This window comes from Leopardus geoffroyi, chromosome B2 (assembly GCF_018350155.1).
Source record: "Leopardus geoffroyi isolate Oge1 chromosome B2, O.geoffroyi_Oge1_pat1.0, whole genome shotgun sequence".
Taxonomy (NCBI): domain Eukaryota; kingdom Metazoa; phylum Chordata; class Mammalia; order Carnivora; family Felidae; genus Leopardus; species Leopardus geoffroyi.
Window position 1 is genome coordinate 113595262 of NC_059332.1, and position 11041 is coordinate 113606302.

An 11041-nucleotide genomic window follows, 5' to 3' on the forward strand; every position below is an offset into this window, starting at 1 on the left:
AATGTTTGGCAGGGTGCATGGTACCCTGGAGGCATTCAATAAATGTCTGTCAAGTTTAACTGAAGTGCATTACTGAAGGAAGTGAGCCTCAGAGAAGTTAATGGATTTGCCCAACATTCCACAACTAAGCATCAGAGTTGGGACTAAACCACAGGTTTTGGATTCCTGGCTCTCTTCCCCCTCCTCCACCCCATACAATATTCAATCACAAACTTCCAAGCATGTGTCTTAAGATTGTGGTGCAGGAAAGAATGATCCTTCCTCTAGCTCCTCAGGTACTTCCCTTTAGGTCTTAGGGTATAAGTGAGAGAAGACGGGAAGAGATTTTGGGGGCATGGTGGTCGTGATGGTGGTGGCATGTGTGGTTGCCCTTGGGAGAAGAATTCCTTCATTTGTAGATCTCTTAGTTATTGGCATTCTGAAAAATGTAGGCTGTAGGGAAATTCCAGGGCCTCAGGGATTTAGGACACTGGCTGGGGGTTACATTTCATTTCCAAAAGCAAATCCTAGAAAATGGTTCTGAAGACCATTTAAATGAAGAGGAAACTATCCATTGAGTTTGCACTTAGGTTATGGGATTGAGAGAAGAATGCTAAGTCAAATGATAAACTGGATTCTCTAGTCTAACTTATTGTGTTTATTTAGGAAGATTTATCAGGCAAATACAAAAACAACCAAGAAGGACATTTTGTAAGAGCATCTTTCATAAAGTAGATAATGTGGGTATGGGCAAGGTAATACAGTGTCTGATACTATGTAAGCATGTAGTAAATGTTAACTAGATCCTGCAACCTCCACTTATTAGCTGGTTTCTTATCTGTAACTGTTTCCTCTGTGCTTCAGTTTCCTTATCTGTCAAATGAGAGCAATAGTACCTTCCTCAAAGAGATATTATGAGAATTAAATAGATTAATATATTTAAAGTGTTATTATAATACATACATTTACTTGTTTTTTCTTTACCCTTCAATGGTGTTTCTAAGATTCATTCATGTTGTTACTGCAGCTATATTTTACTGTGTGTGTGTGTTAAATATTCCTCTGGTGAATATACCACTATTTATCCACTATTTATCCATTCCCTGTCAGTGGATAGGGTTATTTGCAGCTTTGTGCTTTTTGTTATGTTTGGTCGACAAAATGTGAAAGACTCTCAATGGTTGGAGCTGCTGGTCACTGGGGTATGTGAATATTGGGTTTACAAAACCCCACAATGTTTCACAAAGCAATTGTATCATTTACATGCCCACCATAAGAATACCTAGTCCAACATCTGATATTGTTAAATTTCTTCATTTTTGCCATTTTCAAGGGTGTGCAAGGTTATTTCATTGTAGTTCTAATTTGCATTTCCCTACTAATGAGGATGAACATCTTTTAATATGTTTCTTGGTCATCCATGTTTTCTCTCTTGTGAGATGCCTATTTATGCCTTCTGCCTGTTTCTTCTAGTCTGTCTTCTGGGAAGTGGTCACATGAAATCCTTGCTATTCCTGCCTTACAAATAATAAACATTAGTCAGCCTGCTAATCCTATCTACTTCTGATGAGGAGGACAAATAATTAATAGGATGAAATCAGAGGTTCTCAGGCCCTACAAAGGTATTGTCTCAAAAGTCTCCCTGAAGCAGGCAGTATCTAGGGAAGGAGTGAAAAAAGAGGATGTTTGTTGGATTACATTTTGCTTTGCAGATTTGGGCATGTATTGGTACTTATTAATCTGGTTACGTGATTTTTTTTAAGAAACATCATAAAGCAGTTTATTAAACATTTATTGAGTACTTATGAGATAGGTACTATTCTAAGCATGTTACATATATTCTCAATTAATATTCACAATAATTTATGATGGTCAGGAGGTAAGATACTACTATTTCCCAATTGAGGAAATGGAAGCCCTGAAAAATTAATGACTTGTCCAAGGTAGAATTATTACATGGTGGAAAAAGTCTTCAAATGATAGAAACAGGCTTCCCCAGCCCATGCCTTTAATCACTCAGATAACCAGAGAAGAGAGCGAGCTGGTTGGGAGTATAGCAAAGATGGAGGGAGGGCACGGTGGGTACCCAGAAGCCACAGTCGGAGAACTTATGGGCCTTTGGGGTCTATGCTGGGCAAGGATGAAAGTGAAGATGGGAGGGCAACTCAAAGAATTGAAGAAAGATCAAGAACAGAAATTACTAAGAAGTCAGGAAAGTGTCAAAGTTGCAGAGGTGTGAAGGGTCACTAGAGTTCTGGTTTTCAGAGCATGTGAGTAAACATAAAGTTAGGATTTTGCCACAGGAATGAGTTGTGTTAAAGAGGAATGGAGGCAAAGGGCAATGGAATCCAGGTGCTTGAGGAGCTGTGAATCACGGGCATGAAGGCTGTCTGAGATTACAGTGAGAGTCTGGCAGCATTTGTGTGGGCCAGGTGCTGAAGCTTTCAGTGAATCTGGGGGAGTGACCTTGAGCTGGTGGATGATGATGATTACACTTCATGCTACAGCATGAGACTCAAAAGGGGGCATAAAGTGGGGAGTTTCATACAGGTAAGAATGGAATCACCTGGAACTGGCAGCTAGAAGCTAGGAGAATATCAACACTGCATCCACATACCTCTCAGCATGTTGAAAGGCAGGGGAAAAAGCAGTTTTTGTTTGTCAGGGCTCAAGGGAAGTGATGTCTTTGGGGGAAAAGCCAGGTTTCACTTGAGGCAAGAAAGTGAAGGTATGGCTCTGTGAGGATGTTGAGGCTGTAGAGAGTGCTTATGATGAAACTGTGGCTTCTGCAGTGGAAAGAGTTTCAAAGAGGTCAGCGGTGGAAAGAAGCTGGGGGAAAGAAGCATAGGCAATTTATGTACGAGTAAAGAGTTTGAGGGTAAGTAATAAGAACAGGAATGAATGGTGTAGATGAGTTATTTGGCCTTGAAGTTATAAAGAAATGCAAGTGTGGATCTGACTAAAAATTGACACTAACTTCAAGATGGTGGGGTGTGCTAATTTACATAGTAGCTGTCTTCTGTCCATTGGGGGCAACAGAAAGTACCTCTGGTCCTACTGAAGGGGTGGAGGATAGCCCCCTCTATCAACCACCAATTAAATTGATCCTGAGTAGGTTGGTTCATCTTCCTGGGTCCCATTTTATCCACTTCTAAACTAGGGACAATAATATCTACCTCTCTGCATTGTCAGAGAATCAAATTAATGTACATACAAGAAAGTGCTTTAGAAAATTATAAAATGCCAGACAAAGGTAAGTTAGTACTACTGATTAGGGTGTTGGTTATATCAAACTTTGTTTATGCTGAATTCTTTATCAAAAATACAAAGTCCAAGTGTAACCTTGTTCCTGATAAAGTAAGAATTGCTTTCAACAATTTGTTTGAAGACGTGGCTTTCAGGAAAGCACTATGGGGGAAAAAAAACAGAAATGTTTGCATTACACCTGTACACAAATAAACAAAATAATTCATCAGGGGAATGGCTGGAATCAAAGTTGTAAGAAGGGATTTTTTTTTTTCTTTTGTCATCCTTTCCACTACAAATGACTTACACAGTTTCCATTTAAGAACAACAATTCAGGACTTTCCTTCAAGCACTTTAGCAAAGCTCAAACAGCCACAAGTTGGGACTCTGGGCCACTTGCCAATATTTATTCAAAGAGAGTTTTAAGTAAGGCAGCCCAGTAACCAGACACTGGAAATTTCTCTCCTTTCCCACAGATAAGCACTCCTCCCTCCCCTTCCTTTGCCTGACACGTCACTCATTCTAACAGATGGAGGCCAGTTCACATCTAATATTTAGTACCAGGCAATAGCCATTTTAGCCTGAAATATTTCCTTTTATACTGCTTTTCTTAGGGAAGGAGAAATGTGTTCATGCTTGTTTTCCTCTTACCTTCAGAAAAATCAAATTTTCTTAGGGCACCTGGGTGGCTCAGTCAGTTGAGTGTCTGATTTTGGCTCAGTCATGATCTTGTGGGTCCTGGGTTCAAGCCCCGCATCAGGCTTTGCACTGACAGCATGGAGCCTGCTTTGGATTCTCTGTGTCCCTCTCTCTCTGCCCCTGAGTCACTCACACTCATGCTCTCTCTAGCTTTCAAAAATAAATATTTTTTAAAAATTAAAAGAAAAGAAAAATCAAATATTCTTGAGACACTGGTGAAATAGCAAAAAGTTATCTCCATTTACAAAATAGAAGCCAGGGAAGGTCTTTGTATTTATGTTTAGGAAATTTCTATTTAGGATGTGGAGAAGGGTGTCTACTGTGGAGACACAGTGTGAGATTAAGATAAATCCACCCACACACTTTCCCTATCTCACTGAAAAGGGAAGAGACACACTATACTGTATCCGGCGTATAGTTGTATCAGTTCTATAGTCCATCTCTGCCAAAAATACGAAAATTTGCCTGAAAATGTCCTGTACTTTCTGATATCGGGGTTGAGCAACTCAAAAATTTATGGAATGAGATGTTTATTTATTAAACAGAATGATTAAAGGGAATGAAGTTCATCTGGAATCCTGAATTTTAAAAAAATCTATAAGGATATTTTCCTTGTGGTAAATGTAATATATTTTCATTGTTGAAGATGTAAAAAATACACATAAACAAAATCAAGGAAAAACATCAAACCATAACTTATCCATCCAGAGATCACAGTGCAAATATATTGGTATATATCCTTTTCGCATTTTCTTACAAATCCATATGTCTATATAACAGGGACTCATACTAGACGTAACATCGTGTAACCTACTGAGCATATGCATGTGTCAAAGTACTGTGGGGCAGAGCACAGGTTCCCATCAAGCTGCTTGAGTTGGGGTCTCACCTCTGTCATTGATTAATGGGATGACACTGGGCAAGTTTCTTAATCATTCTGCCTATGGGATTGGAGGTTTTGAGCAGAGGAGTCACAGAATCTAGAAGTGGAAGGATCAGAATGCCATCAGCCGAGGTCAGAGGTCTGTGAATAAGAGGTTTGTAGTAGGGTTATCAGCAGCAGTTCAATCTACTGGACACCCAAATGGAAATACCAAGTATGCAGTTGGATTGTGATTTGAAGAAAAGGATGAATAAAGTTAGAAATGTGGGAGTCATGGCATATAGATGTTTCAAGCTTTGAGACTGGATAAGATCAAGGAAGTGAATGCAGATAGAGAAGAGCAAGGAGTAAAATCTGGGGCACTCCAAGACCAGGGGTTTAGAGAAGATGTACAAGGAAAGAAACTTTTAAATGTAATAAAGGTGGAGTTAATTGATCGGGAAAGGGTGGTGGGTTGATGTAGCTTCCTCAGATGGTGAGGAATGGAGACACCTGAGTAGACGCACTTAAATGATGTGTATTTGAGTTGGCAACAGCCACTCTGCTCCTGTACTCAGAACTCCAGCATCTCTGCTTCTCTGATCTTTACCAGTGTAGCTGTGTCTTTGGCATTCTTTCAGTACCTTCTTTTTTCTTCCTGTGAATACTCTGTTTGGTCTGTTCACATTTGCTCCCTTTACTTCATTTACTACCATTCTCTCTTAAACCCACTAGAATGAGGCTTCTTCCCCAACCCCAGCAGTAAAACTGCTTTTCTCAGCTTTACAACAACTTGCACTCAACTGCCAGTCCTCTTTGTATCCTACCAGCAGGCTTTGACAGAGCTCATCACCCCCTCTTACCCGAGATCATCTTTGCTTTACCTCCAGCACACCACTTACTCCAGGGCCACTCTTTTTCAGTCATGGTTGATTATTTCTCACTTTTCTGATTTCTAAATTGCCAGAGTGCCCCTGGCTCAGTCCTCTGAACTTTTCTCTACTTATACTTACTCCTTTGGTGATCTCTTCTAACTTCAGGAATGTAAATATTACATGCTAAAGATTCTAAAATTCATATATGCAGCCTGGATTTCTCTCCTGACCTTCAGATTCAGACATCCAACTACCTAGTGACATTGCCACTTAAATGTCAAATAGGCATCTGCAGTGTACTGTATTATTATTTGAAATATTTTTTGCCTTCTGCTTTTTACAGTCCTAGGATTATACTTAACCTTGATGTCAGAGTTGGCCACGTGACTTACTTTGACCAATGACATATGAGTAGAAGTGACTTGTGCCAGCCTGAGAAGAAGCCTTAAGGGCCATGATGTGGCTCCACTGTGCTCTTTCTTCCCTCTGTTCTAAAATCAGAACCATCTCTGCTCCTTCAGCCTGGGTCATGGGATGAAGTCAACACAGCTAGAGTCAACATGCAGCAGACACACAGGTGAGCAAGAAATAAACTTTTTTGTTTTAAGGCACTAAGATTTTTGGAGTTGTTTACTGCAACAAACTTACTCTAAAGAGCCTGATATAACAACTCAAATTCATATACCCAGAACTGAATTCCAAGGCTTCCTTGCTCCCAAACCTGCTATTGCAGAGTTCTCCATTTCAGTAAATATCAGCTTCGACCTTCCAGTTCTTGGACTAAGAACCTGGGAGTTGTCCTTGATTACACTTGGTATCTATACTCCACATGCAGATCTTGAGGATACTTCGATGAACTAAAAACAGACAAAAATGATAAAAATTCCTGAGAATTTTTGAGATTACATTCAAAGAGGATGAAACAGGCAATAATAATATGTAATAATATTAAATATTTAAATATTTAAATATAAATATCTAGAAGGTAATGGGCAGGATGGAAATGACAGAAAAAGGGAAAGGGAGAATTAGGGGGTGAGAATGAGGGATAGGTTGCCAAGGTGGTCAGAATTGACTTCATTAGGGAAGAAACATTTGAGCAAAGACTTGAAAAAGGTGAGAGGAGAAATCTGCACTGCCAGTAGTAGAAAGGAGTGTGTTCTGGGCAGAGGGACAACCATTGTGCCTAGATGTGGGTGCATGCCTGGCTGGCATAAGTAACAACAAGGAGTCCAGTGTGGCTGGAGTAGAGTAAGCAATGGAAATGGTGGTGGTAGCTGATGTCAGAATGTGAGGAGGTGGGCAGGTGGCTTATTATGTTGAGACTTATGGATCCTCATAAGTAAGAACTTTGGCTTTTACTCTCAGTGGGATATAGAACCATTGAAGGATGTGGAACAGAGGAGTGACACGATCTGATTCACATTTTAAAAGAGTCCCTCTGGCTGTTGTGTTAAGACTACACAGTAAAGGGGGCAGGAAGAAGGTTCGAAGTAGGGAGACCATATAGGTTATTGAATAATTTACATAAGAGGTGATGATGGTAGCTCAGCCAAGGTTGACAGTAGTGATGACATCAGATTCTGGATGTACTTTAAATTTCCTGATGGATTGGATATGGAGTTAAAGGGAAGCATCAGATATGATCTCAGAATTTTTGTCCTCAGTAGATGGCAGAATGGAGTTTTCCCTCAAGTAAGATGGTAGCAGATTTGGGAAGGAAAGAGCTTTCCCCATAGTCTAGTTTCAGACATGTTTATAATATATGTTATACATGTGCATAAGGTAGTTGAATAGGCAGTTGGCTACCCAAGTCTGGAGTTGAGGGAAGAGGTCTGTATTAGAGATTTAAATTTGGGAGTCACTGGCATACATGTGCTCACAACCACAGACGCGAGATTACCAAGGGGGTGAGCGTAGCCAAAAAGAAGAACCTTAGTAAATATGTACAGCTTTTTGTATGTCAGGGGGAGAGAAAGGAGGGGAGGGGAAAATGGGGGAGAGGAAACGATGTTACAAAAGTCTAATTCAGTTTCTATGTTAAATAGGAGCACTGCACCTTCTATATTTAAATGCAAGTAAACCATATGATCCCTTACCATCACTACCTATTTATTGGTAATGACTTTTAACATTTATTGAGAGTTTTGTGCCAGGCTTCCAGGCTTTAGTTCTCAAAATAATGTTTGCATTAAACATTATTATTATCCTCATTTTATAGATGAAGAAAGCCTTGACACAGAAAGATAAATAACTTAGCCTACATCTTCACAGATGGTAAGTTGTAGAATTTTCTGACTCCAGAGCATGATTGAAGCAAGGCTGCTACTAGCCCATATGGTGCCCTTGTGAAATCAGAAAACACTCCATTTCCACAAGTAAAATGTAGTTATTGTCACAAAACCCAAATGGCTGATTTCCAGGGGGGCTAACCAGAGCACCAACTGGTAGCAGCTCTGTGTGCACACACTGCCTATGCTTTTGCATGATCCCACACCAAGACTCCAGACAAGTTTTAAATAGTTTGTGTTGCTTCTCCCACTTCCATGGCAGACACCTCTATCAAGCTCAAAGCTGGAAATGGGAAGGGAGTCTTCAAAATTGCCAGGTAGGGGAGGGACCAATCACAGGTGTCACTAAGACAGGACAGGTGCACCTTGTGCAGGTATGTGCCAGTGTGCAGGTGAATGGTCTCCTGAGTGTGTCTGTGGTCATATGCACCCAATGAGGGTTTAAAAAAAATTCTTTTTAATGTTTTTATTTATTTTTGAAGGAGAGAGAGAGACAGAGTACGAGTGGGGGAAGGAGCAGACGGAGAGGGAGACACAGAATTTGAAGCAGGCTCCAGTCTAAGCTGTCAGCACAGAGGCCTATGCAGGGCTCGAACCCACAAACTGTGAGATCATGACCTGAGCCGAAGCCAGATGCTCAACCGACTGAGCCACCCAGGCGCCCCCCAATGTGGGTTTTTGTAGGAGCCAGCTCTCCACTGCTCTGGAACTCTTAGGCCTGCCTGTGATTTTAGAGGATATTTATCTATGATGCAAATTAACACATTTGCATTTATGGTACGCTTGTACAGTGTGCAATCTGAACACTTCCATGCAGCAAACTTATTCCTAGACACTTTTATTCATTAGACAATTGTTAAGTGTCTACCTACAAGCAAAGGGCTATAGGAGGCACTACAGTAGATTCACTTTTTATTTTTATCAAGGAACATAATTTCTAGTAAGAAAAAAGGTATCTACATAAATAGTATACAATACAAAGTGTTTAGTTCTACAAGAGAAGTATTGAAAAACTGCTATGTGAATTCACAAGAGGAAGTACTTATTTTCAGTTAGGTTAATTTAAAAAAAAATGTCATGAAGGAGGTAGTGTAGCAGGATTCTCGCACAGGGAGTCGTGACACTAAGGCTTTTCTTTCCAGGAAGCAACTTTATTCCTGCCAGCACCACTCAGTTGGGTTTGTACCCAAAGAACTGAGCCCCGAATGCCATGTGGCATAGTTTTTTATATATTTTTTACTTCTTGGTTTCCCGTATATGGTAACACACAAACATGCAGCCTGATTAAGTGGTCTCATGTTACAAGGTTGTGAGGCATGCTGTCACGTAGGCATATATATAGCCAGGTTGCCTTGAGGTTTTTTTTTTTTTTTTTTTTTTTTTTTCTTCCCTTAGGGAGGGGACCACAGTAGCTACCACAGTAGCATTTGAGGAATGGATTGGAAAGGGGATGTGCAGAGATGGAAACAAAGATTATTTCAGAGGGAAAAGTGTGGATAAAAACAAAGTGATGTGAAAGTGTATATCAAAGTGTATATTACAGTGCATGAAAATAGTGGATACTTAAGTAAGGCAAAGTACTGCATCGATTCTGAACTTTGTCTTGGACTCCCGAGAGAGGCTAGGAAGCTATTATAGTGGTCCCCCAAACCATTGGAAAACTGCAAAAGGAATGAAAAATATCTTGAACACATGTGTACTACTTAAAAATATATAATTTTTTTTTAGGTTTACTTATTTTTGAGAGAGAGAGTGAGCAGGAGAAAAGCAGAGAGAGAGAGGGGGAGAGAGAATCCCAAGCAGGCTCTGTAGAGCCCCATGGGGGTCTTGAACCCACCAACCGTGATTTTCTGACGTGAGCTGAAATCAAGATTCAGAGGCTTAACTGACTGAGCCACCCAGGTACCCCTAAATGTCTTCAAATAATACAACAGAAATCATTCAAAAACGACTGCATTCACAATAGGGCTTTGTTATTACGTATTTTCTGAGCCAACAAATAACAAGGTTACTATAACAAGCTAGTCTAAGAAATTTTTCAGTGTGAATAAAGGAGTTCTGTGTTCAAAAGGTTGGTGGGGGCACCTGGGTGGCTCAGTCGGTTCAGCATCCAGCTTCAGATCAGGTCATGGTCTCTCGTGAATTCAAGCCCCACGTCAGGCTCTGTGCTGACAGCTCAGAGTCAGGAGACTGCTTCGGATTCTGTATCTCCCTCTCTCTCTCTCAAAAATAAATAAACATTAAAAAATTTAAAAAAATGCTGGTGGATTCCTGAGTTAGACCAACTTTTATCTTAGTGGTCTAAACCAACCTTGTTTATTTTAACAATTAGAGAAATATATGGCACATTTTAGACGTTCAGTAAGTGCCAAGTATTACAAAATGAAAAGCTTAGGTCAAATCAGAGTCCACCCTGAGTATCAAATTAACAAATTGGGGCTTTTTGGGGGGGGGGCGCGATAATTACTGAGTAACAGGAGAATGGAGGAGGGAAGCTAATTAGAGGGTTACCGTAGCATGAAAGCATGAAGCAGGAGCAATGAATTTCTGGACTATTACAGACTATAAACTACAAGACTCCACATTTACCTGTGTATTGAGGAATGTGAAATAAAAGCCGCTATTTTGATCTAGATGGTGCTGTAAACAACAAAAAAGTAGACAGAGATATGAAGTTCAGTTTTGGATATTCTGAGCTTTAGCAAACCATCGTTGCTGAAAATGCACACGAAAGAAAAGATCAAAAATAATCTATGTTGAAAAGCAAGCTCTAGAAATTGTGATCATTCGTTTAAAACGTACGAAATTTTTAACACTTTCTTCTTTCTCTCTCTCTCTCTTTTTTTTTTTCTTTTTTTCTTCAAAATAAAGCGAACTTCCACCTTCGGAAAAGAAAGTCCAACGTACCCACCAAGTTCCTTTTGGCCAGACATGAGGGCGCGCAGGTGACGTCATCGCGACGTACGCGCTCCTGCGTCTCGAAGGACGTGTTGCGTCTTTACCAATGAGACGCAGGGGGCGGGGCGACTCCCGTAGCCACCAACTGCTCTTCCCGCTAGCACCCATGTGCGTACTCGCACGCCCCCTCG

The 11041-nt window shown here is 40.4% G+C and overlaps 1 long non-coding RNA gene across 5 annotated transcripts; it reads right to left on the bottom strand.

The window, feature by feature from the left end:
* Positions 1–1754: 1754 nt before the first annotated feature.
* On the bottom strand, positions 1755–10977 carry LOC123608980. 5 transcript variants are annotated; one of them, XR_006717555.1, is made up of 4 exons: positions 10864–10977; positions 10542–10592; positions 4814–6518; positions 1755–3387 (listed from the first exon to the last, which is right to left on the bottom strand). It is a non-coding gene; the product is annotated as an uncharacterized LOC123608980 (long non-coding RNA). The 5 variants fall into 5 exon arrangements; XR_006717556.1 differs by lacking the exon at positions 1755–3387 and having other exon boundaries at positions 4438–6183; positions 6347–6518; XR_006717557.1 differs by lacking the exon at positions 1755–3387 and having other exon boundaries at positions 4438–4948; positions 6054–6518.
* Positions 10978–11041: the final 64 nt, after the last annotated feature.